Source organism: Patella vulgata, chromosome 5 (genome assembly GCF_932274485.2).
Source record: "Patella vulgata chromosome 5, xgPatVulg1.2, whole genome shotgun sequence".
Classification (NCBI taxonomy): domain Eukaryota; kingdom Metazoa; phylum Mollusca; class Gastropoda; family Patellidae; genus Patella; species Patella vulgata.
Window position 1 is genome coordinate 4,999,511 of NC_065883.2, and position 25,652 is coordinate 5,025,162.

General features: G+C 38.7%; 2 long non-coding RNA genes across 2 annotated transcripts; both read left to right on the forward strand.

Moving 5' to 3' along the window:
- The first annotated feature begins 299 nt into the window (after positions 1-299).
- Positions 300-6,144, forward strand: LOC126822150 (uncharacterized). The gene is made up of 3 exons (XR_007680679.2): positions 300-593; positions 2,911-3,243; positions 5,441-6,144. It is a non-coding gene; the product is annotated as an uncharacterized LOC126822150 (long non-coding RNA).
- A 13,828-nt stretch (positions 6,145-19,972) lies between these two features.
- On the forward strand, positions 19,973-24,254 carry LOC126822154 (uncharacterized). The gene is made up of 2 exons (XR_007680686.2): positions 19,973-20,336; positions 22,084-24,254. It is a non-coding gene; the product is annotated as an uncharacterized LOC126822154 (long non-coding RNA).
- The last annotated feature ends 1,398 nt before the right edge of the window (positions 24,255-25,652 follow it).

Below are 25,652 nucleotides of genomic sequence, written 5' to 3' on the forward strand. Positions count from 1 at the left end.
TAACTATAACATCCAGTGAAGTACCACTCAATATTTTAAATCGTCAGCCTTCAGGGGACTATTGATCATTTGTGCAGTCATTGTTCAAAGAATGATATGCATTATTACACCTAAACACGGCATGGGTTGTCATAATCTGTATAGAATGACAGATATAAATTTGAATTTGGAAACAAAGAGATTGGCAGCATGTAGCATATGGCTTGATAAAACGAAGGGTTTAAAGTCCTACCTGTCTGCACCGGCTGGTATATATGAATTAATGATGCTCTTGAGTAATATAAAAGGAGCCGCTAGCTTTACCTGATAAACACTTGCGTTACTTACGAACAAGATGATTTCTCAAATTGTATTGGTATCGCTTTTATCAGCATCTTCGCTGGCCATGCCTTCATCACCACTACCTCCTTGCATCTGTAGTGATGGAACGGGCATATATCCGGGACAGACTCATAACGTCACAGACTGTGATATATGTAAATGTAACGAACAAGACGGTGTATCCACTGATCATATCAACTGTTCCCTTCCAGGGTGTGTTAAACCGTATTCTGTAGAAGGAGATGGAGTATGCTGTCCATCCTGTCCTAAAGGTAACTTATACTTATTTTGTGGAACTTCAACTTCTGCATTTAAATCACTAGCATGTGGCCAGTCTTTAAGTCAATTATTTGCCCAACCGGGGTTTTTCTTGTAAACTACTGGATCTTTTAAAAGATACAAATTTGTATCGGTAATTTTAATATAATTGTGTACATGAAGTTGTGATTTTTATTTTTAATTATTTAATATACTGTGATATTTGTTTTATTTATGTACATAATATAGGGATTTTACGGCGTGGTTTGCCCTTGTCAGTGGTGCACGACGGAGGGCTTTATTTTTAAGGAGGGGATAACTCTGAAGAGTTCAGCCGTTCTACTACTGTTATAGACTAGAAATAGCAGAAAACCACGGAGATTAAATTATCTGGATATCTAACACATTTAAAGAAAACGCGATTTTCATAAATTCGGTCTTTATTATTATAAATATGATTAGTTTTCGTTTGAAGAAAATGAAACTGTCAGAAACTTAACAACAAAATTAAATCACTTTGGCTATCGCCACTGATCGCCATTTTTTCTCTTTGCTCTTTTTTATTTCATTTAACTGCGCAGTTTAGTCGACATGTTTCCATTACAAAGTATGCAACAATTCTGATGAATCTGCCCATTCATATTTAAGTTACGAGAAAACCTCAGAGATTAAATTATTTTGAAATCAGCGTATATTGATGTATTAACACAGATAAGCAAATTTTTAATGAATTAAGTGAATAGAAGACATTCTTATAACGGCATTTCAAATAGACGCCTTATTGTATTATCAGCACATAGCATTTAATCGTTTCGTTGTGAATTTTCCGGTCGTTCTAATTTTTACAACAGAATAAAATATACGCGGAAAATAAATCAATCATTTTCGCCATTTTTTGAAGAATCAAAGACACCGTTTCTTTCAGTTATATATGCATTATGTAAGCGCTTGACGTTGCTATTATGGGGGGTTGGATGGTCGAATGGTTAGCACGTGTGCGCTATATCATAAGGCTTGTCATTGAGTCAACTGGCGTGGTTTCGAATCCCCGGTTGTTCGTGACAAGGAGTAGGGTCGCCATTCCAACCTCGTGGGTTTTCTCCGGGTCCTCCGGTTTTCCCCCACTGCTAAAGACCCCTACGCGCAAGCGAATTATTAATGTAAAATTAAACCATATGTTAGTCCCGAAATGACCTAGTTTATGTCGGGTGGACTTTAAACCACATTTCTCTCTCTCTCTCTTGCCATTATAGTTAAAAAAAATAATGAAAAACGAATAAAGTGAAATTGCTTTATATGACTGAAGACATGGCGTAGACGTTTATTATCGTAGCCTAGATCTTGTTCATTTTATCGTTATTTTTTAATCCTTTTAAATCCCGACCACCCGATGATGTAGGGAGTAGATTACAGGCTTACCATGTTAATAAATGCCTAAAAAAATAATTATGTAACATTTGAAGCCAACAGAAAGACCTGCAGTAGGGAGATTCAGCTCTTATGGAATGCATCTTTTAAAAAGGTTATGACCCTACCTGTTCGTATGTCCATTACTTCTATAGATCCAATAGGAGGGATGAGGTTGATTTGTGTCGCTCTCGTATAGGCCATACGTTTTTAACTCACATTTTCATTTTACAACGAGAGCCTCAGCCAGAGTGTGAACACTATCAAGTTCCTTTGACAGTTAAATACATTCTGATTGAGTGCAAGCATCTCAAAGATGTAAGATCGCCTTTTACCGTTGTTAGTCATTACATCACATGTTTGCCCAACCGGTGTTATATGGTAAAGTGTTTTTAATAGCATATCAAGAATTTAAGTCATCAACAAATCGTCTCATTTATGGTCGCTGGCAACGGCCATGGAATATTACAGGCACAAACAAACTTCATCACATCAAGCCTCTTCTTGGAGATTGGCCCAACTCCTATAGTACCAACAGGGGGGATGGAGTTGTTTTGTGTCGCTCTCGCATTGGTCATACGTTTTAGCACATTTTTCATCTTAAAGCGAGGACCTCAACCCGAATATGAACACTGTCAAGTGCCTTTGACGGTGAAGCACATTTTGATTAAGGTTAAGACCCTTAACATTTTAAAAGAGACAAAATTTTATTATAAGTTTTAATTGTTTATATTCATAAAGTATTTGATATTTACTTTTAATTTATATATTATCTGCGATATTTATTTTTATTTATGGATACAAGTATTCTCTGATTTCTTTTATTTTGTCTCGAGTAATTTTACCATGTTTGTCTCAATATATTCCAGTTGGAGCTGACGTGCCATTAAGCCACATCCCATTTCATTTTGTTGTGCATTTTAGGTCCAGATTGTGAAGCTATCGGTGGTCCAGAACAAATCAACCCAATCATAATTCCGGCAGATGGTGAAGTACATTATCTTCTAGGTTATGCGTGTTCATGCAATGGTCCTAGTCCAGCCAATGCAAGTTGTTTTCCATACTCAGGCCCAACATGTCCTTGTAGTAACCGACAATGGACAATTCCAGGGCGCCCGCTGTATATATCAGACTGTGATGTATGCACATGTGAAGAAGATTACAACCGGTATGATTCTTATCCTTGTCATTCCCTTCCCTGTGTTGATCCATTCAGTGTAGAGGGTGATGGTATTTGTTGCCCATATTGTCCTAATGGTAAGTTATAGACAACACTTAACGTTATCTACTTTTAATTTATTTTTGTGTTTGCTGTCCTAACAGAGGACCGGGCAAGGAACAACGTATAGTGATTCAGATGGGACGCTGGCTCGTGTACACATTGTATTGGTGGGTGGGTCCCCTTTGTCTCCTGGCAACCAATATTTTCAGACCCATTGCGTCACTGTCGGGGACTACTTGTCGAGCTGTATAATTTCCGTTATCCAAAAAGGGCCTGACAAGAACAGCTGTCTAGTCTTTCGAAAGGGACGAAAAACCGAGGTCCCGTGTACACATTGGCGTGCATGTAACAGATCCCTTGTCAGTTGGAATTCGATATAAGAGTAGGTCGTAGTGCCGCTGTCCGGTCAAAATGTCTCTCATAGCACACTACGGCGCCCGCCTGTCTTCATTAGCCCAGTCTGTGCAGAATAGTAGGACGTTAAACCCCATTTCATTTCGTTGATCCTTTCATTAGCTTGTTTTCCGGCTAATTGAATAATGGTGGGGTATAAATTATGCATTGACTGGTGTTATGGAACACCTTGTACAACTTTTCAATCCTTTCATGGCGGCGTTACGGCCTTCGACCTTTCAGACTCCACACAAACGACGGTTCGGATTGAGTGTTGATTGATTTTCTGATGTTTGTTTTAACAGATAATTGTCAACCCTCGAACATTCCAAACAGTAAAACTTCTTTTCACATAATAATATTATGTTAGGATTATCGGATAATCAACTTTAACAACTCTGCTTTAATCGTTGCGAATTTAATATTTCTGAAAAGACCATTACATTCTATTCACTATATTTATCGATTTGTACTGCCTTTCATTAAAAGCTGAGTGTGGAATACATGTCCAAATTTTGCAGCTTGTTTACGTTTTATCCATCAAAGTCGTGTTAAGAGCAGTTTTTTTTATATATTTATCCTTATTATACGCCAACATTTTCATGTGGACGTATATTGTGGACACTGTACAGGTCACATTTTTTATCCGATTTTGACGAAACTTAAAATAAATCAGTCCCTAGAGGTCACAACGTTTATCATAATGTCGGTTAAGTTTGAATTTCGTGAAAGTCGAACCAAAACTGCCGGACAAAATGGCCGCCCGTCTTACACATATAGTGTAAAAATATAGTATAGTCTAGAGGTCACAATTTTGATTCAATGTTGATGAAACTTTAAATTTATGTTTATATCACAACGATCTCAGTTCCTTTCGATAATCGCGCATATCCGAATGTAACCTCCTGAATTGGGGCCCCTGGTTGTTCTACAAATCGTATTTTTAGCTTGTGGACCTGCTAGAAGTCACAATTTGTATTCAATTTTAACAGCCGCCTCAATATATCACCTTTCCACATCAATGAAGGTTGGTTTGGAATTTCGTAAAAATCTGACTGAAACCGCCGGACAAAATGGCTGCTCCTAGTACGCCAATACCAAGGTTGTGGACCCCCTAGAAGTCACAACGTTTATCCGATTTAGATGAAACTTAAAATATATGTTTATAACCCAAAGATCGTGGTTTCAATCGATTTCATACCATAACTTCTTGGGTTATAGCTCCTGATTGTACGAAAAATCGCTTTTTAGTTTAGCTTGTTCTCTATTCATCTCCTGCAAAATGTCGGTGTATCTTGCCTGGCAACCGCTGGTTTTAAAAAGGATAAATATATTTGAATTGAAATGTATATTACTTTCACGAGAAGCGAACATTATCAAAGTGCAGCTAATGCTTTATTGTTTGATGAAGCCTTTTAACGATATACGTCATGTTAATAATATTTTCTTTCATGTTTTGAGCCTATTTCAAATAAATTAATCGGGTTTTCTTTTCTATATTAAATATACAAAAATACTACAGACATATATAAAATTGTAAACAATAAACACTGGAAATATTGCCATTCCTACAAGTTTAGACAGTGCATTGTCCCCGTGCTGCACTGGATGACAAGCGGTAAATTTTACCTGCGTGAAATTTTTTAAAAAGTCGTTTTGGGTTTATTATTAACTGATTTTTTAGTCCCAACTGTCGTGAGCCAGAAACGTCACGACACGTATCCGAGTCCGAAACGTCCAGTATATATTTTGTTGGGTCCTAAATGTAGCCATTTCGAAATGTCGCGGGACCGAAACGTCATGTAATTATTTAAATGAATGTATATTATTTTTTAACAGGTCCTAACTGTGAACATTTTACTCATGATGGAGTCCGACATATTATTCCTGATAATGGTACCATACCTGTCCCTGGAGGTCCCTGTTATTGTACTCCTTGGGACCATAGTGGCTATATGCCAAGAACAGCACAATGTGACCCCCCACTACCACCCGTCTCCCCCACCAGCTTCTAGATGGTTGATACGTCAACAAAATCCGTTTGTATTAATTCACTATTAAACCGTACACCTCTAGGTAAACCATATTTACTCTCGAGGTTTTATTGACACCATATTCATATTGGATGACGTACACCTGTACTATCAACTGATGATCTGTTAACTAGTCTCTTTCAGCGCTCTTTTAGTTATCTGTCCCTGTTTTATGGTATATTATTCTACCATTTAGTTAAAAATTTTGTACATCTTTATATTTTTTAAAGAACAACTTAACCACGTTTATTTAAACAAGTTTTTAACTGACTGTATATCCAACTTGTCCATAATTTTGATTTTATGATTATATTGTCATTTTGTAAAATGATGTGAAAAGGCGCACTATAATTAATATGCTGTAATAATAATAATAATATATACTGCTCACTGTACTGTAAACCCTAAAGGACAGGGGGGTCTAGGGGATATTTGAATTCGATACGCATATTTGATGAAGTACTCATGTACAATAACATGATACGATTAAATAGACCACTCTTTGTTGTACAGTCTTGTTATTTGTTGTTGGTAACAGTAGGACGTTAAACCCCATTTCATTTCTATTTGTCATTGGTATGAAATAAATAAATCCGATGAAAATTATCGAGACTAAACACCATACTATAGAGTCGTGTCCTATAGCAATTCCGATACCCTAGCCACTCAGGACCGATACTAACACAACAAAAATGTGACATAGAACTTCCGGTCTGAAACTGATCAACTGTCGAGTTTTTCCAATAGCACATCTTAGTCCTGAAATGACCCAGTTGTTTTGGGTTCCCTTTAAAACACAACTATCCTGTCCTCTCGTCTCGCGCGGGGGGGGGGGGGGTGGCCGAATGGTTAGCACATGCGCGCTGTATCATAAGGCCTGTCATTGAGTCAACTGGCGTGGTTTCGAATCCCTGATTGTACGTGACAAGGAGTGGGGTGGCCTGTCAAACCTCGTGGGTTTTCTCCGGTTCCTCCGGTTTCCTACCACTGCTAAAGACCCTACGCGCAAGCGAATTATTGAAATAAAATTAAACCATATTGTTAGTTCCTCAATGACCTAGTTTGTGTCGAGTGGACGTTAAGCCCCATCTCTCTCTCTCTGCTCCGAATCAGGAGCGGTATCAATGTGAAGAAACCTGACACGTTGACATGACCAGTTCAGACGATCTGATGCATAAACAGCGACTTGCAAATCCTTTGTAAATAATTGGCCGAGAAAGTTCATCCAGATTTTCCGTCGTGGTCTTGTCAGTGATGCAGGACGGAGGGCCTGATAAGGACAGCTGTCTAGTCTTTTTGTTTAAACAATATTTTATGAATTTGAAAAGGATTGAACAACAGACAAAGTTCTTTCCTAAGAACTTTTTACAAGTTCTTTCGGATGGGACGATAAACCGAGGCACCGTGTACAGATTGGCGTGCACGTAAAAGATCCCTTGACAGTTTGAATTCGATATAGGAGTAGGATGTAGTGCCGCTGTCCGGGCAGAATTTTCCTCATAGCTCACTGTATGGCGTATGCCCGTCTTCATTAGCCCAGTTCGGAGCAAAACAATAAGACGGTAAACCTGTATTTCATTTCATTTGTTTGTAAATAAAAGATCTTTCCAGACGCTACAGTTGTGTTGAACGGGCAACATTTCCCTCATAGCATACTGAATGACGTATGCCCGTCTACATTAGCCCAGTTCGGAGCAGAACAGTTGGACGTTACCCCCCCCCCCCCCCGCCCATTTCATTTTGGCGCTTTGAGCATGCATTTTAAATATACACTATTACCACTTCGCCAACCACAGTTGTCAGCATTGTATCTAAACTCACATTCCTAGAAATAGCATTAGAACCGCTGGCTGCTCTAGTTGAATGCCGTGTAAAAATAGTCAAAATCTTTTCCAGCTAATTGTAACACTGTTTTCGTCCAACGACTTGAGTATTTGACCGAGAATTTTCCAACTGATAATTGTGTAATATCGCTCCTCAATGATTCACTTCCATGTAAATATTTTCGTAAACATGTAACTACACACAAATCGAATTCTTCCGACAAAGAAGGAAAACTTATCTCCCCTAGATGCTCTCGTTGTTTACAGGTTATAAAGACATCACCAATTCCAAAAATTGTCCAATGTTTATTTCTTATGTTAAGACTGAATAAATTTAAATATCCAAGATACACTATATCTGGCCAAAGCAGGCCTTTTATTGAACACCCCTTACATAATATGTTCTGAATAGCTCTTTTGCTATTCACTGCAGAATTGACAAGTTGTGTCATTGTTACTGCCCCTTTAATTTATATTTATAGAGCGTTTAACTTTTGTCTGCCAACTTAGATTTTTAGCCAATCAGAGCATTTTCTCGTCAAACGTCATTTGTTTCATGGTCGCCATTGTTCTATGCATTCTTGAAGTTACGTCTTAATTATGTCCATTTATTTGAGCTTCAATCATTTTGGGACGGGATGATCACTAATTCCAGGTAGCATTTTATCTTTGTCATACATTGTCATGTTGTTTTACCGCTGCCATAGTCTATTTATGTGCGCATGCGTGTAGGTCGGATGTCCCCCAAATGAGCTCTCAATTTTTTTTTATCGGAAAATAACTAATATTGGTAATATTTAAGTGTGCTAGAACATCAGTAATGTGCAGAATCATTCTAAAGTTACTGCTCCTCCAGCGGATTATAAAATATTCAGGAATTTAGGTGCTATCCCTCTCCTTTTGGACTTGTTTTTCCTTCAACATCTCAGCGATCATCTGCAGGCAGGCGGATACAAGATGGCCGCCCCCAGGAAAATGAACCTAAATATTACTTTTTGTGCTTTAGTAGTCTTCATAATTGCTATATCTTGCAAACATGTTAAGTTGTATGTATCATTTAATGAGACAATTAAAGTGAACAGTTTACTGAACTTTGGAACTTCATTGAAACTTAATAATTGGCAGCGCCAGCTACACCCAAAAAACAATGCGAAGCTATGTACACTGATATATTTGCTCATACTACAATCAGGTGATATTGAGGCAAACCCAGGACCTGTTAAGTACCCATGTGGAATTTGTAACAAAAATGTAGCCTGGAACGCGAAAGCTATCCAGTGCGACGGTTGTGACATTTGGTACCACGCAAAATGTGCTGATATAGGACCGGACTCATTTAAAGCACTGACACACTCAAACGTTTCATGGATTTGTACACACTGCGGGATACCAAACCTCTCGTCAAGTCACTGCATAGACATAAACAGTTTTGCAGCAAGAAACCCATTTGACACGCACCAAACAGAGAGCTATTCCAAAGAAGATAGGAACGAAGCATCAAACCCATTGAGTAACGAAGTCTACGCATCTACCCCTAAGCGCGGTAACATCACACAGGACCGAGTACCAAACATCTCTCAGATCACAATCGAAACACCATCATCACACACAGGCAGTTTCGAAAGCGAACAAACTTCATCATACCTTGGAGGCTCACACCGTGCCTCAGTTACAAGTACATCCATCGGCGAAACCCCTCCAAACACTTCCAGTTATACAGACAAAAATAATCTCAAACTTCTGATTATAAACTTTCAAAGTGTTCGAAATAAAAGGACAGATCTTTATAATATCATTTCAAGCTGTGCACCTGACATAATTATAGGGTCAGAGACACACACTGATAGCGATTTTCATAATGCAGAACTATTACCACGAAACATCCCAGATGAACATAAATACCAAATATTTAGGAAAGATAGAAAAGAACTCGTAAATAAAAATGGTGGAGGCGTCATGATCATGGTCCGTCCTGAACTACCAGCCGAGGAATGTGTAGATCTAGACTCAAATTGCGAAATAAAGTGGGCCAAAGTCTCCACATCAAACAAGGAGACTATACTCATAGGCGCTTACTATAGGGAACCCAAATCTAAAGTTGATGAACTAGACAGGTCATTATCCTTAATACAAAATGAGTCAGCATATAGAAATATGAAAATATTCATAGGAGGCGATTTCAACCTCGGCGATATAGATTGGGAAGTAGGTCGCTCGATGGTTGGAGCAAGGGACAAGGTCCATTGTGATAAGATCCTTCAAATAAGCTCTAACTACTTACTTGAACAGATCAACACTCTTCCTACCCGTCAAGGTCGTATTCTGGACCTATTATTCACCAGCCACCCAAGCCTTATCCAGAGATATATTACAATCCCACCTATAGGTCGAAGTGACCATGACATTCTATCCGTGACGACCAACATAAAACCAGTTATAAATAAAAAGGCACCAATAACAGTTTATAACTATAAAAAAAGCTGAATGGGACAACATACGACATATGTCAGTCTTTAGTGAAGAATACCTTCGAACATCCAACTCTAAACCCATTGAAGACAATTGGACTACTTTTAAACAAGCATTGTTCGCCTCCATGGATAAGAACATTCCAAAGAAGGTGATCAAAGGCAAACCAGATATACCTTGGATGACCCAAAAGATAAAACGTATGATACGCAAAAAACAGAAACTGTATAACACAGCCAGGAACTCACAAAGTAAAGAAGACAAAGAATCATTTAATAAATACAGGAAAACAGTAAGGAATGAACTTCATACATCATACTATAACTACATTAGTAACCTCGTAGAACCAGAAGATGATAAAGCCGGCAAAAACTTTTATAAGTACATAAAGTCAAGGAAACAAGACACCATGAGCATTGGCACCTTGAAAAGCAACGGCCGCATTGGAGACAGGACGAATGAGAAAGCTGAGATGCTTAACGAACAATTCTGCTCAGTATTTACAGAGGAGGACCTTATTAACATACCCAGCAAAGGAATGTCACCACATCCAACAATGCCGAATATTCAAGTTACAGCAAAGGGAGTGACTAACTGTATAAAATGACTTAATGTGAAGAAGGCAAGTGGTCCTGATAAGATGCCTATTATAGCATTAAAAGAAACTTCGATTGAAATAACACCTATCTTACAAAAACTATATCAGCAATCTTTAGATACCCGTGAAATACCTAAGGACTGGAAACAGGCCAACATAGTCCCAATATTTAAGAAAGGCGATAGAACCAAACCGGCTAATTATAAACCGGTGAGTCTCACTGCAGTAGTATCAAAGATGCTAGAACATATAGTAGTTTCACAGATCATGCACCACCTTGATACCATCAACATTCTACATGAAAACCAATATGGGTTCCGCTCAAAAGGATCATGCGAGTTACAACTCCTTCTCTCGACAGACGAAATCTCCCGACATATGAATCAAGGCCTACAGGTGGATATGGCGATACTCGATTTTGCGAAAGCCTTCGACAAGGTACCACATCGTAGATTGGCGGAGAAGATGTCATACTACGGGATTCGTAACAATACCCTGTCATGGGTTAGTAGCTTCCTCAGAGGACGCCTACAACAAGTGGTGATAGACGGCGAAACATCCAACCAATCCTATGTAACATCAGGCGTCCCACAAGGCACGGTGCTCGGGCCCACGCTATTTTTACTGTTTATAAATGACATAGCGTCTAATATATCCTCCTCTACAATACGCCTATTTGCGGACGACTGTGTAATTTATATCCCCATAACATCTCAAGACGACCACTTATTACTCCAAAAAGATTTGAACACCCTGGTAGAATGGAGTAACACCTGGCAGATGCAGTTCAATATTAACAAATGTGCAATCATGAATATATCAACAAAGAGGAAAGTTTCCCATTTTGATTACAAAATGGAAGGAATATCGTTAGAAGTCGTCAAAAACCATCCATATCTAGGAGTAGAACTCCATGAAAAGCTGAAATATAACTTACATATAGACAACATAACCACAAAAGCTTCAAGAGTTTTAGGGTTCCTGAAACGTAATCTCAAACATTGCCCAAAAAACGTGAAAGAACGTGCCTACCAAACATTAGTACGACCGAAACTTGAGTATAGTTCACCAATTTGGAACCCGCAGCAGAAAACACAAGTGAAACAAATAGAACAGATCCAACGTAATGCAGCTAGATTCGTACTTAGCAAGCCATATAATTATCAGAACCCTAGTAGCGTGACACTCATGATAAACAAGCTGAAGTGGCCATCACTGGAACAACGCAGACTACATTCGGACTTAGTACTTATGTACAAAGTTATGCATAAGCTGGTAGCAGTACCAACATCTATACTACCAGACCCATCAGTTCGACACAGCAGAAAGTTCATACCATACCACTGTAAAATTAACGCATATCAACACTCATTCTTCCCACGCGTAATCGCTCATTGGAACCGCTTACCGGACCAAATTCTACAGTTGAACTCACTGGACAGCTTTAAGGAAGCATTACAGTCAACCGTGGGTGTGTAAGCCGAGTCATTAAATGTATAGTGTACATACAAGTTAAACTTCTTAACCTTTCACGCTATGGGGGAAGACCCGACCTCGCGCATGTACAGTTCACCCAGCACCTTCACGTCATGTCCATCAGAGGATTTTGTGAAGTATCTCATTGAAGTTGAAGTTGAAATGTTCTAGAACTCTCGCACGAGCATTTTTCCACGTAGACTGTCATTTGTGTCATAGTATAGTCATACTCATGTGTACGTTATTTTCTTGAGTTATCATCTGTTATTATTTATGTTCAGTCCTTATATTTTTATGCATATTTCCCCGTGAGTTTAGCTAATGTTCTTATCGGAAATTTACGGTTCGTTTGCGCTGTGCTTAGTCAATTGTTCGACCTGTACTGGCCTGTAGAATTTGTCATTCGCGCACTGCTTGTAATACTAATAGTACAGGTTGCCTCCCTTTAGTCGTTTTAGTACTTCAAGTCTATGCCTATATATTGTCTATATTGTACAACTAATATAAAATTACAACACATTTATCGATAGCATAAACATAAACAAAAAACAGAACATTATTTAGTAACTGATCCTTAATTCAATACGTACTATGGAATTAAACATAGAAATGTTCATAAATATATAGACTTGGAAGTATTATAATACATAATTAATTTTCTAATTCATTATTTAGACAAAATGTAAAGTATAACTAGCAAACTTTATAAAATTCAAAAACATACCCTAAGACAGGGGCTCTCACAGGCTACAGTTGTGATAATAAGGCATTAGAAATGGTTCCACTACTGATGTCTTCCGCCTTACTCCAGCCACAGTAGTGGCTCGTCCTACAGAGTTCCTTTGCGCAAGTTTTTTAGTCAAATGACTACAAAAAGGTTACTTGCCTATAGCTCCCTTAATTTACACATAAACTGACCCAAAACCGTACTGCACATAGCTTAACATATAATAAATCAATTCCCATTGAAATAAAGGTGAAGCCTTACCGCATAATTATATGATTTGATGAAACCCAACTGCTACGCGAAATTTCAACTGGCCGGTGTCATGGCGGCTTGCGTAATACGTCATTACAAGAAAAATCGCTATGCAAATGTAGAACGCATAACCACAAAGAAAAACTGTTCGGTAACTATTTTAGTGGTCCAGTCTTCACTATTTGTCAATGTCATAGAATTACTTATTCCAATACAAACTGTAATGATATGTGTTGACAATAGTGCGTTTGAACCTATTTGAACTTGCGTAAGGAGTTTTAGACTATCAGTTGTAGTTTAACGTTACAAGTATAGTAACTAATCAGGCATCTACACACGCACAGCAAACAACAGGGTCCATATTCAAAGTTTTCCTTCTTAAAGTTAAGTAAAAATACCTAATTTTTCCACTTAACCAAGTGTGTTGCCTTAAATCGGTATTCAAAGGCTGCATGTGACATCTCCTTGGCTATGTGAAAAACTTAACTGTACACTTAAATTATGGAATACCGGCAATCGCCAAAAAGCATTAATTTCTAACTTATGGAATACCCGCCACTGCCAAAAATCACGGAATTTCTAACTTCGCACGAGAGTTATATCCCCTTAAAAGCACCACTATAATCATACTAAGATAATATATTTTCATAGAAAATTCAATTTTAATAGATTTCAATTGCAGTTATGGAATAGTGGTAGTATAATGGCGGATAGTGTTAACTTTATTATTTTAAAAATGTATAACGAATATAAAACAACATGTTAGCAATACACGCGGCCTTTTTGCTTTAAAGTTAGGCTGAACACATCATTCAATGCTGTTTATCAATCTATAATTTGAGAAATTCATAGAAATTATGTCAGTGCCTACACTTTAGAAATCCAAACGCCTTGCGGCTTTGATGGTACATTGTGTATACGAGAGATGCACGTGACGTTATTTTCTACTTGAAGAATTCCGATTAAAACGTAATAAGTAATATGTACAAGAAATTAATTGTAAAACATTGGTGGCACACTGCGACCAGCAATTATCATCATATTTTTGTAAATTTATTTACAAACGAAGACAAAAACATGTTTCAAACAATACTACTGCCCATTCGCAGCTAACTTCAAATATGTATATGGGAGAAATTGTAAAAAATAAATCATGCCTTGTTTCTCATGGTAGTATAAATGTTTGTCGAAATCTACAATGAAAATGAAATGAAATGAAATGTGGTTTTATGGCACGTCAGCTAATCTACAATCGAATAGTAAGTAACACGGTGTCAAATTTTACGAATGAATTTAACTTCTCAAAGTTTATTATAAGACATTCGTGGAAAACATGAATAGGCAATATGAAAAGGATAAAAATGATCGGAAAAAAATATATTCTCGATCATTTCTGTGGTAGTAACCTTATACACTATTACGTCACTACAACATCAAAGCTGACGATGAAAAAAAAAGTTTGAGGCCAGCTACGCTCGGCGACATTGTCCTTGTTTCAATCTCCTAACTTTTAAATCGTCATTACGGGCCTGCTACTACAATGTGTGCTTCGGTTAAAAGAAGTCATCATAATCTCCTCCCATAGGTCACCTAAAGTTAAGTGGATTTTTTTCACTTAAACTGACCTTTGAATACCACTTAAAGAATAAACACTTAAAAGTTAAGGCAGCTTAACTTAAGGGAAAATTTAATACTTAAAATAAACACTACAACAATATGACACCAAACTTATTTACAAAACACTATCAATTACATAAAGTTACAGCCTTACTAAGATGAAACAAGTATTCCTTCATTTATTTCATTATATTAAAATATGAATTAAATGTAAACGATCAAGTCAAATAAATAATTAAATTACCTTGTGTTAAGTTATTTTTAAAAGAAAAACAACTAAATCCACTTAAACTATTGGCGGCCTACCAAGACCCGCCAATGCAACAACCCTGCAAAACTGTTTACTGGGGACATAGTGAAACAATGGGGAATTGGCCATTGAAATAATCGACAAGCTCGTTCCATTTCTTGAATATCCCCCGGAGAAAGAAGCCTCCAGTGCGGGATATTTTAGCCGCAAGAATTTTTGCAATTTCTAGTTTCCTGTAGAGCCTTTCCTCTGAGGAATACCCCAACCCAAAAACACCCGGTAAATGGTTAATCATCAAGAAGTGTCTTTTGATAGTTTTTGAGAAGTAGTTACATCCCTTTATACTGGGCAGAGCTGTGCTCGCCCCACACGTTTTCTGTTGTTTTTTTATTTTTTGTAGGAATTATCCCCACATCAACTTTCTCTCTGACCACATCCTTTTCACACACATCTGAGTTTACTCCCCAATCAAAATCGTGTTCTAATATAGGGTGACAGGGGATCCCGATTTCAACCTCCTGCTCCACCTCTGGCTCAACATACTGGTCCCTCAACATACGGCTCAACGTCCTGCACAACCAACGCTGACCTCTGTGATGCCTCCCTTTGCTCTCCCAACACAGCCAATGATAGCATAAATACCCTCGCTCTCTTACAATCCCTCTCCCTCTCCAAAAACCCCTCCAACTCGCCGTCTTCAGGAATGGGCTATTTAAACATGCGACAAGCTCGTTCCATTTCATGGATGGCCCTAGGTGTTAGGTAATTCAATTGAGTTATAACTCGAGACTGGGTGACCAAACGACACAAATTTGTTAAAGAGCCACCTGCTCGGGAAAATCAAGCTGCTAGAATTTTTACGTCTTCCAATTTCCTATATAAAACTTCTTTAGAGGAATATCCTAAACCAGGGATACTCGGCAAATGACTCAAAATGACATGCCTCTTAAACATTTTAGAGAGGAAACTACAAGCAAGTCGTCCTTTTTTATTTCTGGTCATCTCCAAAACCGATTCCTGACCAACCTCCCCACTCAACTCTTTGACCTCATACTTCGTCTCATCCAACCTTCCCGTAACCAACGTATTACTAAAACTTACCAAACTTAACTCCGGTGCCGATTCCAATTTAAATTCTGGTCTTAACATCGGATTTATCGGAATCGTCCCCTCAACCGCCATCTTCTCGACAACCTCAACCATCGTATCCTCAACCGCCATCTTCTCGACAACCTCAACTACCGTCTGCTCGACCACGACCAACGACAATCTCGCTTCCTGCTCCTCCTCTGCCTTCTCTTACAAGTAGCTGCCCATTTAAGAAACTCTTCAACCCTCCCCCGGTGTCACTTGCAATAGATCTTTCTCCTAGTTCTCTGCCTTCTCTTGCATTTTTGTTTAATTACCTTAAACCACCCCTCCATTTATAATTAACATATGAAAAAGAGAAGAAAAAAACAGGGTTACATCTACACAGGACTAACTATCTCTTAATTATTGTCGGGACAGCATACACTCCTGGCATTTATAAATATCAATTCCTGGCGCTTCTTGAGGAGTTATATTCACACAATTACCGTGAAACCATTCCAAACAAAAATCACATTGCAAACCAAATTGATTCCGCCAAGGGTATCTACATATACAGTAAATGTTCCTACCTTTTACGATTCCTATCTATTATATCCCTATCACTCTCAATAGCTTTTCTACGTGCCGGGATTGCCCAATGTGGAACATCCTTCCACATCTAAACAGTGCTTTATCCGGTCATGGTGCATAAATGATATTGCACTCCTAGTTTGAACACGGTAGTCGATTTCTAAATCACTACCCCAGGACCCCGCCAATACTTATTAGTTTTCGGGACTTTCCTTTAGGTGTGCAATGAGGGAAATTTTGCCCGGGCCGCGGCGCTACGGCCTACTCTTATACCGAATTCCAACTGCCAAGGGATCTTTAACGTGTACGTCAATTTGATCGTTCCATCCGAACGACTAGACAGCTGTCCTTGTCAGGCCTTCCGTCCTGCATCACTGACAAGGGGAAACCACGCCGGAAAATGTAGATGAACTTTCTCGGCCAATGCAGGGATCGAACACCCGACCTGCAGGCTAGCCACGTGATCCCCTAAATGAGAAGTAAGATGATCAAAAGCCTGTTGTTGATCTGCACACCAATAAAATGAATTACAAGTTGATTTTATGTGTTTGTTAAGTGAATCAGTTAAAGGTCGAGTAATTTTAGCATAATGCATGATGAAGGTTCTAAAATATCCACAAAATCCAAGAAAACTACGTATTTCTGAAACAGATGTAGGAATGGGTCATCTTGTAAGGGTATGAATTTTATCAGGATCATCTGTAATACTATCTTCAGAAATTATATGCCCTAAATATTTTAACGATGCCTGCAGAAATTCGCATTTAGAAGGCTTTAATTTAAGATTGTGCTTCCTGAGGCGAGAAATTACTGACTCTAAACAAAAAAAGGTGTTCTTCAATTGTTTTAGAAAAAAAAAGCAATAACATCTCAATATAAATTAAACAATGAAATAAGATGAATGTCAGCCATATACCGCTCTATGCACCGCTGAAGATAACTTTGGGCGTTAGTTAATCCCAAGGGAATAACATTGACTTCTCAAAATCCTAAATTGCCAGTTGTAAATGCTGTTTTGTGTTTATCTTCTTCAGCCATTTCTATCTGCCAGTAATCATTTTTTACATACAATGACGAAAACGAAAAATAATTCGAACCATGAAGTGAATCAAGTGTGCGTATGAATCATAGACTATTCTAGAATTGAGTTTTCTTTAGCCCACACAGAAACGTGAGGGGCCATCTTTCTTTCGTACGAGAAGTACTGGAGAAGCAAAGGGGCTATTAGATGGACGAATAACATCTGCTCTAATCATATCATTACTGTGGTCTTTATCTTTTTGAAACATTGGAGGTGGAATTCTACGATGTCGTTGCTTAAAAGAATGTGACTTGTGTAGTTAAATTCAGTGTTTAATAATGTCAGTTCTGCCAAAATCTATGTCGGATAAACTGAAAATGTATTTAATAATGTTAGTTCTGCCAAAATGTGTGTCGAATAAACTGATAATGTATTTATTACCATGTAAAAGATTTTTAAGTTGATTAACTTCTTCTGTTCACTTTGAATGAATAGAATGAAAATTAAACAAATTATTGACGACGTCTACTTGCTGAAGTTGACACAGAACTGCTCTACCAGGAATAGTAATGTGTCTATCTAAAGAATTTCTGGCGTTAATTCTGACTTTATTAGAAGGTTGTGTAAAATTACATTTTACTGTACCAGAAACAACATGATGAGAATCAGGAAGTGATATATCATCTAAAGCCAAATAACATTTACCAGGTCACGGTTTAGTTGGTTTTGAAGTACCAGCCACAAGCATTGGCGAATTTGCAGGAATCTTAACTGGATTTGAGCTCGACTTTAATTTAAACAAGAAACTTTACTAGATTGGACATGTGTAGTTAAAAGTGAAAATGTGAAATTCCAAACATCGTGACATGATCTGGGAGGCTTGCAAATCGTCACTGCTACCAGGAATTCTAACAAGGTATGAAACACAAACACCTACCAAATCGTTAAGCGAATAAATCTGAAAATTAAACAAAAAATTAAACAGAAATGGTAGAAACCATCGAACCGGAACATAAAATATCATTAATTAAAATATGAGCAACGTTGCATGAATCAACTAAATCCGAGATAAAAGATGAGGCATTCTGTTGACATTAGGATTTACCGACCACACCGTGGAGAAGTCCTCGGAGAGTTCAAAGAACACTCTCGAACCCCTCTTCTGTGGCTGAGTTGTTGACAAGCGTAACAAATAGGAGTTAACCTAGGACGATAACCGCTTGTATTTGAAAACTGATTCGGGGGACGAAATGTGGGATTGAAGGGGTGGAGCAGGAGGAACATGAAGTATTATGTGGACGTATTATGCCGTCGCCCCTGTCCATCCAGATTTTCCTGTGTGGTTCCCCTTTGTCGGTGATGTAGGAGGGAGGGCCTGACAAGGACAGCCGTCTAGTCGTTCGGATGGGACAAAAACCGAGGTCCCGTGTATACATAAGAGTAGGCCGTAGCGCTCTGTTGGGGCAAAATTCCCCCCCCCCCATAGCACACTGTATGGCTTATGCCCGTCTTCATTAGCCCATTTCGGAGATGAACAGTAGGGCGTTAAACCCCATTTCATTTCATTTCCTAATGGACTGTCATAGATGTTGTAGATTCCTTTATTTGATCTATACACATATTACAAAAACAAAATGTTCCGGAGTTAATTGATCACTGGAATTAGTTATATATGTTAGGCGCAATCTTCACACCCCCCCCCCCCCGCGCATGCGCGAATCTCCGTCTAATTTCCATTGAGTAATCTGCGCGCGCGAAGTGGACTTTGTCCGGGCTATTCAATGGATTACTGCGATGATAATCCATCATGTTACGCAGGTAGTAATAGTAGATAATCCGCTTAATCTTACTAGGTATTCGCCATGGATCACTGCGTTAGTATTAGTCATTTCAATGAATTTTGTGACCGTCTGTTTACTGGTACAAGCACGAGCAAGGATATACGGAAAGAAAAGTATGACCGCATAGCCATAGTTGACTACTACTAAAAAATACTATGCTAAATCAATGGGTTGTGCGGTTGGTGGTGTCTGCTGGAAATACCTTAACCTTTATTTACGTGTCTGACCATAGATATCATTAGTGATTGGTTGATTTATTCTTTTGATTATGCACATGCAGTCACGTGGTAAGCACCGATTAAGATAACTAAAATTAAAAATCTTATTTTCGAGAACACACGCTAATTATGTAGTGATTTTGAAAATATTTCACTACAAAGTCAATAGGGGGCAGATCATATATCTAGTTACGTCTGAAACACTAATATCTCTAAAAACATCGAGGGGTAATTAGCGCAAAGTTGGCAATCTGCGCTCCAGCTTGATAAGCGCAGGGGTGAAGATTGCGCCTAACATATGCACAACGTGGAGGTCAAACTTACTTCCTATTGATCATAGTGTAACGTCCTACCCAGACACAGCATAGTGTCATAATAATTAAAATCAACCAGTCCATAATATCATTGATAATGTATTGGATGTTAAAACTGCAATAAAAAAAACTAACAGTCAATATGCTGATAGCGACGGCTAGCTTTATCACTGAGTGGAGTGTGTAAGTTTACCTGGATAGTCTCGATCAGTCCAGTGACAGTTAAAATGTCACGGCGATCTGGGCGAGGTTTTAGGTCAGATATTGCGACATGTTGAACACCGACTACTATGAGTTGATTACTCAATCAGAACACCATTTTAACTAGAGGACTAGATGAATGAATCGGTAATTGGTTATGAACAGGGCATGGTATATAGTATTATGTATATTATTGACTGAATGTATATCAGGGTTATTAGCGGATACAGGAGGTTAGTGTATACAATACAAACATTAATAATATTCTATGTTGACTGTACTATGGCGACTCTACTAGGGTATAATATAATATTATTAGCTAATACAGGAGGTTAGTGTATACAATACAAACATTAATAATATTCTATGTTGACTGTACTATGGCGACTCTACTAGGGTATAATATAATATTATTAGCTAATACAGGAGGTTAGTGTGCACATGTAAAAGAGAGAGAGAGAGGAATGTGGTTTAACGTCCACTCGACACAAACTAGGTCATTTCGGGACTAACACATGGTTCAATCCTATTTCAATAATTTGCTTTCGCGTAGGGTTCTTTAGCAGTGGGAGGAAACCGGTGGACCCGGAGAAAACCCACGAGGTTGGACAGACGACCCTATCCTTGTCACGTACAACCGGGGAATCGAAACCCCGCCAGTTGACTCAATGACAGACCGTATGATACAGCACGCACGTGCTAACCATTCGGCCATCCAACCCCCCATATACAATGTAAACATATATATAATAATTAGGAGATAAACACTTCCTGTTACGTATTTAGAGGGGGTTTATTGTCCAATTAACCATGCTTGAATCATTAGAACACGAGACGCGATAGCGTCGATTTGTTCTAATGGATAATTCAAGCATGGTTAAATGGACAATAAACACCCGATAAATACGTAACAGGAACGTGTTTATCGATATTGTAGCACAAATATTTGGAGATTTTCTTCGGAACTATTTAGCAAACATTTTTACACTCATTTTAAAAAGTCGTTATTTGGTCACGCGCTTGCATTCATTTTTCAAAATATTTTCAATAGATTATAGACTGGCCTCTAAAATATTTAGTGTATACGATATGTAAACTGGTTATGTTGACTGTACTGGGGTATATTAAACTGACCTCTAAAATATATAGTGTATACGAAATGAAATGAAATGGAGTGTAACGTCCTCTTGTTCTGCTCCGTCTGATGAACTTTCTTAGTCAATACCGTGATCGAACCCGCGACCTCCTGGCTAGCCACCGTGGCTTCTATAGTGTATACATATCGCATGATTCATCAACATTAACATCGCTGAAAAATGACGTAGGGTCGTCTGTTTTCTCCAGATCATCCGCTTTCCCAAAGACTCCTACGTGCAAGCGAATTATTGAAATGAAATTGAACCTTTATAGTCCCGAAACGAACTAGTTTGTGTCGATTGGACGTTAAATCCCATTTCTCTCTCTAAAGATATTACCTATCGCTTTTGAATGTTTTCACATAAAATATTGCACAGTAACTAGCTCAGAGCCGTAACTAGCTCAGAGCAGCGGGGGGTGTATGGTCGACAATTTTTTCACATGGGGGTTGGGGGGCAAAACGTTTTGCAGGGGAGTGGGTAGAGGGGGGGGGGGGTACGGTCGACAATTTTTTCACACGGGGGTGGGGGGCGAAACGTTTTGCAAGGGGGTGGGACTTTGCCCCCCTCCCCACCTCCCATCTAGTTACGGACCTGATAATGATGTCATTATTTACTGTATAGGCCCGTATTCTACAAACCTTCTTTCGGGCTTGGTAAAAATAAGAAAACAGTTTTATTACAGTATGGGCGCCATAGTTGCTGGTAGGCCTCTGTTAAGTTGCCTGGCAAACTATCTTAGAGTCGTGGTGTTTTTGTCGGTTTTAAGTAAATCGAGCGACTTAATGGTGATCTGTTGAAACAGAAATTGAATCAAATATTTTTTTTCTGTTTTTTCCATAAGTGCTGGATCCTGCTGAAATAACTGGTGTGACTATAGGTACATTTGTGGTGGTGTTCTGTCTTATAGAACTCGTACTCTGTAATTGGGAGCGCATCAAGAGAATCTGTAGCTGTTGCTGTTGCTGTGCGGTTGACACTGCAAATTGTAGGGAGACCAATGTCCAACTACCAATCCCAACCATAAGCATCGCAGATCCAGACAATTTGGAGGACCGAATTCGATATGGATTGGAACCGGACGTGCCGCGACCTGTCACACCTCGAGACATTTTACTAAATGAAACACGTGAAATCACTCCGTCCGATCCCCCACCCAGCTACGACGAAGTCATGGCCAATACGCACCCAGTCCCATCTGCGCCTCCAGAACAAATATTTTCATATGTGCCTTCCAAGCCCCTTTCTCCATCTGCTCCCGTCCAGCACCTGATTCCCTCAGCTCCAGCAGAACAAACACCGCCTTCCGCTCCACTGATATAGAATTACAGATAGTTAGCTAGGCCTATATTTACAGTTAGCTAGGCCGGACTTTACAGTGTGCTAGGCCTGGATTTACAGTGTGCTAGGCCTGGATTTGCACTTTCCACTGGAAAGAGAAATTAAACAATATGGAATACATTGTTACTACTACCGTTAAAAAGGTCGCGTGTTCGATCCCTGCTTTGGCTGAGAGATATTCTGGCGTGTCTCCCCTTGTCAGTGGTACAGAACGGAGGGCCTGACAAGGACAGTCGGGGTTTTATTGTGGAGAGGGAGGGGTTATAATGGTGGATCCTAACATTATGGACGATCTTAACTGTATGTAAAACATGTCGGCCTTGAATAGTCATGCACACTTTATTTATCTGTGACATAAATGAAAGCCGAGATCATTTGTTAAAACGGTCGTTTTTGTATTTTGTATGTGATATTTGATATAAATGAACTGTACAACATTTGATATAAATGTATTTATAACATGGACGAGAAATGTTCCTATGTTCTTTTCGTTGAATAAGGAGATTGTTTTCCCTCTAGTAGATTGGGTGGTGCTGAACCGTGCTATAACTAAACATGTTCAATGTTATTGCACTCTTTTGCTGGTTTACACTAGTTTTAGTAGAAATCATATAGAGAAGTGGGGTGGGTTTTCTGTGAAATAACAACGAGCATGTTGAGCAGGTGCCAATGTTAAAAGTCATTTATAGCACGCTTCATTCGTTAACAGGCCTCGATGTTAAAACCTGTTAACTCATGAAAGCCGTGCTATAAATATAACTTCTAGAACGTTTGATATAAATATACTTATAGAACATTTGATGTACATGATGAACATTTGATATAAATATACTTATAGAACATTTGATATAAATATGAAATGGAATGGGGTTTAACGTCCTACTGTTGATATAACTGAACTCTATATAACTGAACTGTATCGAACGTTTGATATAAATATACTTATAGAAGATTTGATGTAACTGAACTCTATAAACATTTGATACAACTGTACTCGACAGAACATTTAATATAATTGCATACTAATATATAGAATATTTTAGAATTAAATGTATCAGAATTGCAATGGTGTTTCGTTACAGTTCTGTTATTTACAATGGTTCCGGCAAACAAAGGACTCGAAACAATTTTCTCAAATGGGCTTTAGCGTCCACTGAAAGCACACTATACCATTTTAGAATTTTATGTCAGATATTCGCTAGACAGAATATCTTACGTGTGTAGAATCGAAACCACCACACCTAACTCAATGACAGACCTTATGATCTAAAGCGCGAACATTTAACCATTGGACCACCTAATTCCCGTATTTTCAGATATCTTGTTCCACCCTCTTTGAGACAGTTAAGAATTTCCAATAACCATTTCATTCATTTCCTGCAAAAGCTTACGAAACTAAACCAAATGATGTACTGGCATCTCCTGTCTGGATACATTTTGACAAATTAATGTTATGAATTAATCCAAAACTTCGAAAGGTAAAAAAAATGGGGCTGATATCTTGATATCTGAAGAGAGAAAAAAAAACATGGTGTTGTTACCATAGTTATAATATATCTAAGGAGAAAAATAACTTCCTAGACTGTGATTGACTTAAAATGTATATCTTATATTTTTGTTTGTCAGTAATTATGTAATATAATATATAATACAATAACGACTATTCAAGTTTCATTTGTTACATATATTCATAATAGTCATAATATGAATATATTCCACACAAATTATATACACAAGAGAGACAGAAAGACAAATGGGGTTTAACGTCCACTCCACACAAATTAGGTCAGTAGAGGTATTTAACAGTGGGGGGGGGGGCGGAGAAATTTCAGAGAAGTTTTCATATACTAGTGATATTATAGCGGAAGGGTGTAAAGTGTCTTTGTGCAGAGAAATCCTTACTTCGGAAGTGACATTTTGGCCGCAGTCAACATCAAATCTTCCGGGCAACAAATCTAAACGGTCAACCCCCTACAAAATTATGATGGGGAGCGATCCCCTGTGTGCCTGTAAAGATTGGAACAAGCGGAATGTTAAGCAAATAGCTACAGGCTGTGATGTTACAGCTATTCAACATTGAAGTCAATGGGCAAAGAATTGCTAGTCTGAATCCTGATATCTATTGAAAGAGTTGCCTCCCTTTAATGGCTAAATTCTATGGGGACTCTCGATTGTCAGTCTGCAACGTTCCGAATTGACAGAATTGCAATCATGTGAAACGGAATTCAGGTAGTTGTGGGTATGTTTCACCTGTCGGCTGTCATGGAAAGTTGAGATATTTTCTCCTACAGTCGGCGCATGCGTTTACGCGGGAAATGGGGTTTTATTTCAATAATCCGCTTGCGCGTAGGGGTCTTTAAAAGTTGGAGAAAACCGGAGGTCCTGGAAAAAAGCATGAGATTGGGCAGGCGACCCTACTCCTTGACACATACAACCGGGGAATCGAAATGGGGGTTTAACGTCCACTCGACAAACTATAATAGTGTTACACACCTTGCGGCTGGGGTTTAACGTCCACTCAACACACTATAATAGTGTTACAAACCTTGCGGCTGGGGTTTAACGTCCACTCGACACACTATAATAGTGTTACAAACCTTGCGGCTGGGGTTTAACGGGTGTTGGATGTTGATTTACATGCTGTAATAAACATATCAAACAATCAATAATTCCCTAATGAAAATGAACCTACACCATGCTGTTTGCTGCTTTTATTACGATTTCCCGGTATCAGGGGTCAGGGGAGGTTTAGGCTAACAGGCTACTAAGGGAATACCGGTATTTTATGTCCCATTCGAACTACTAGACACTTTTCCATTCCGGGTGATTCCCCGGTTGTACGTGCCAAGAAGTACGGTCGCCTGTCCAACCCCGTGGGTTGTCTCCGAACCCTCGGTTTCCTCCCACTGCTAAAGACCCCTACTCATCCTGTACTATTGATAATGAGAAACCAGACTGAAAACTCCCAAAAAAACTTCCCCGGCCTACACAGGCATCGAACTCAGTAAATCAACGCCATGCCCACAGAACAAACGGGCATCGAACTCAGTAAATCAACGCCATGCCCACAGA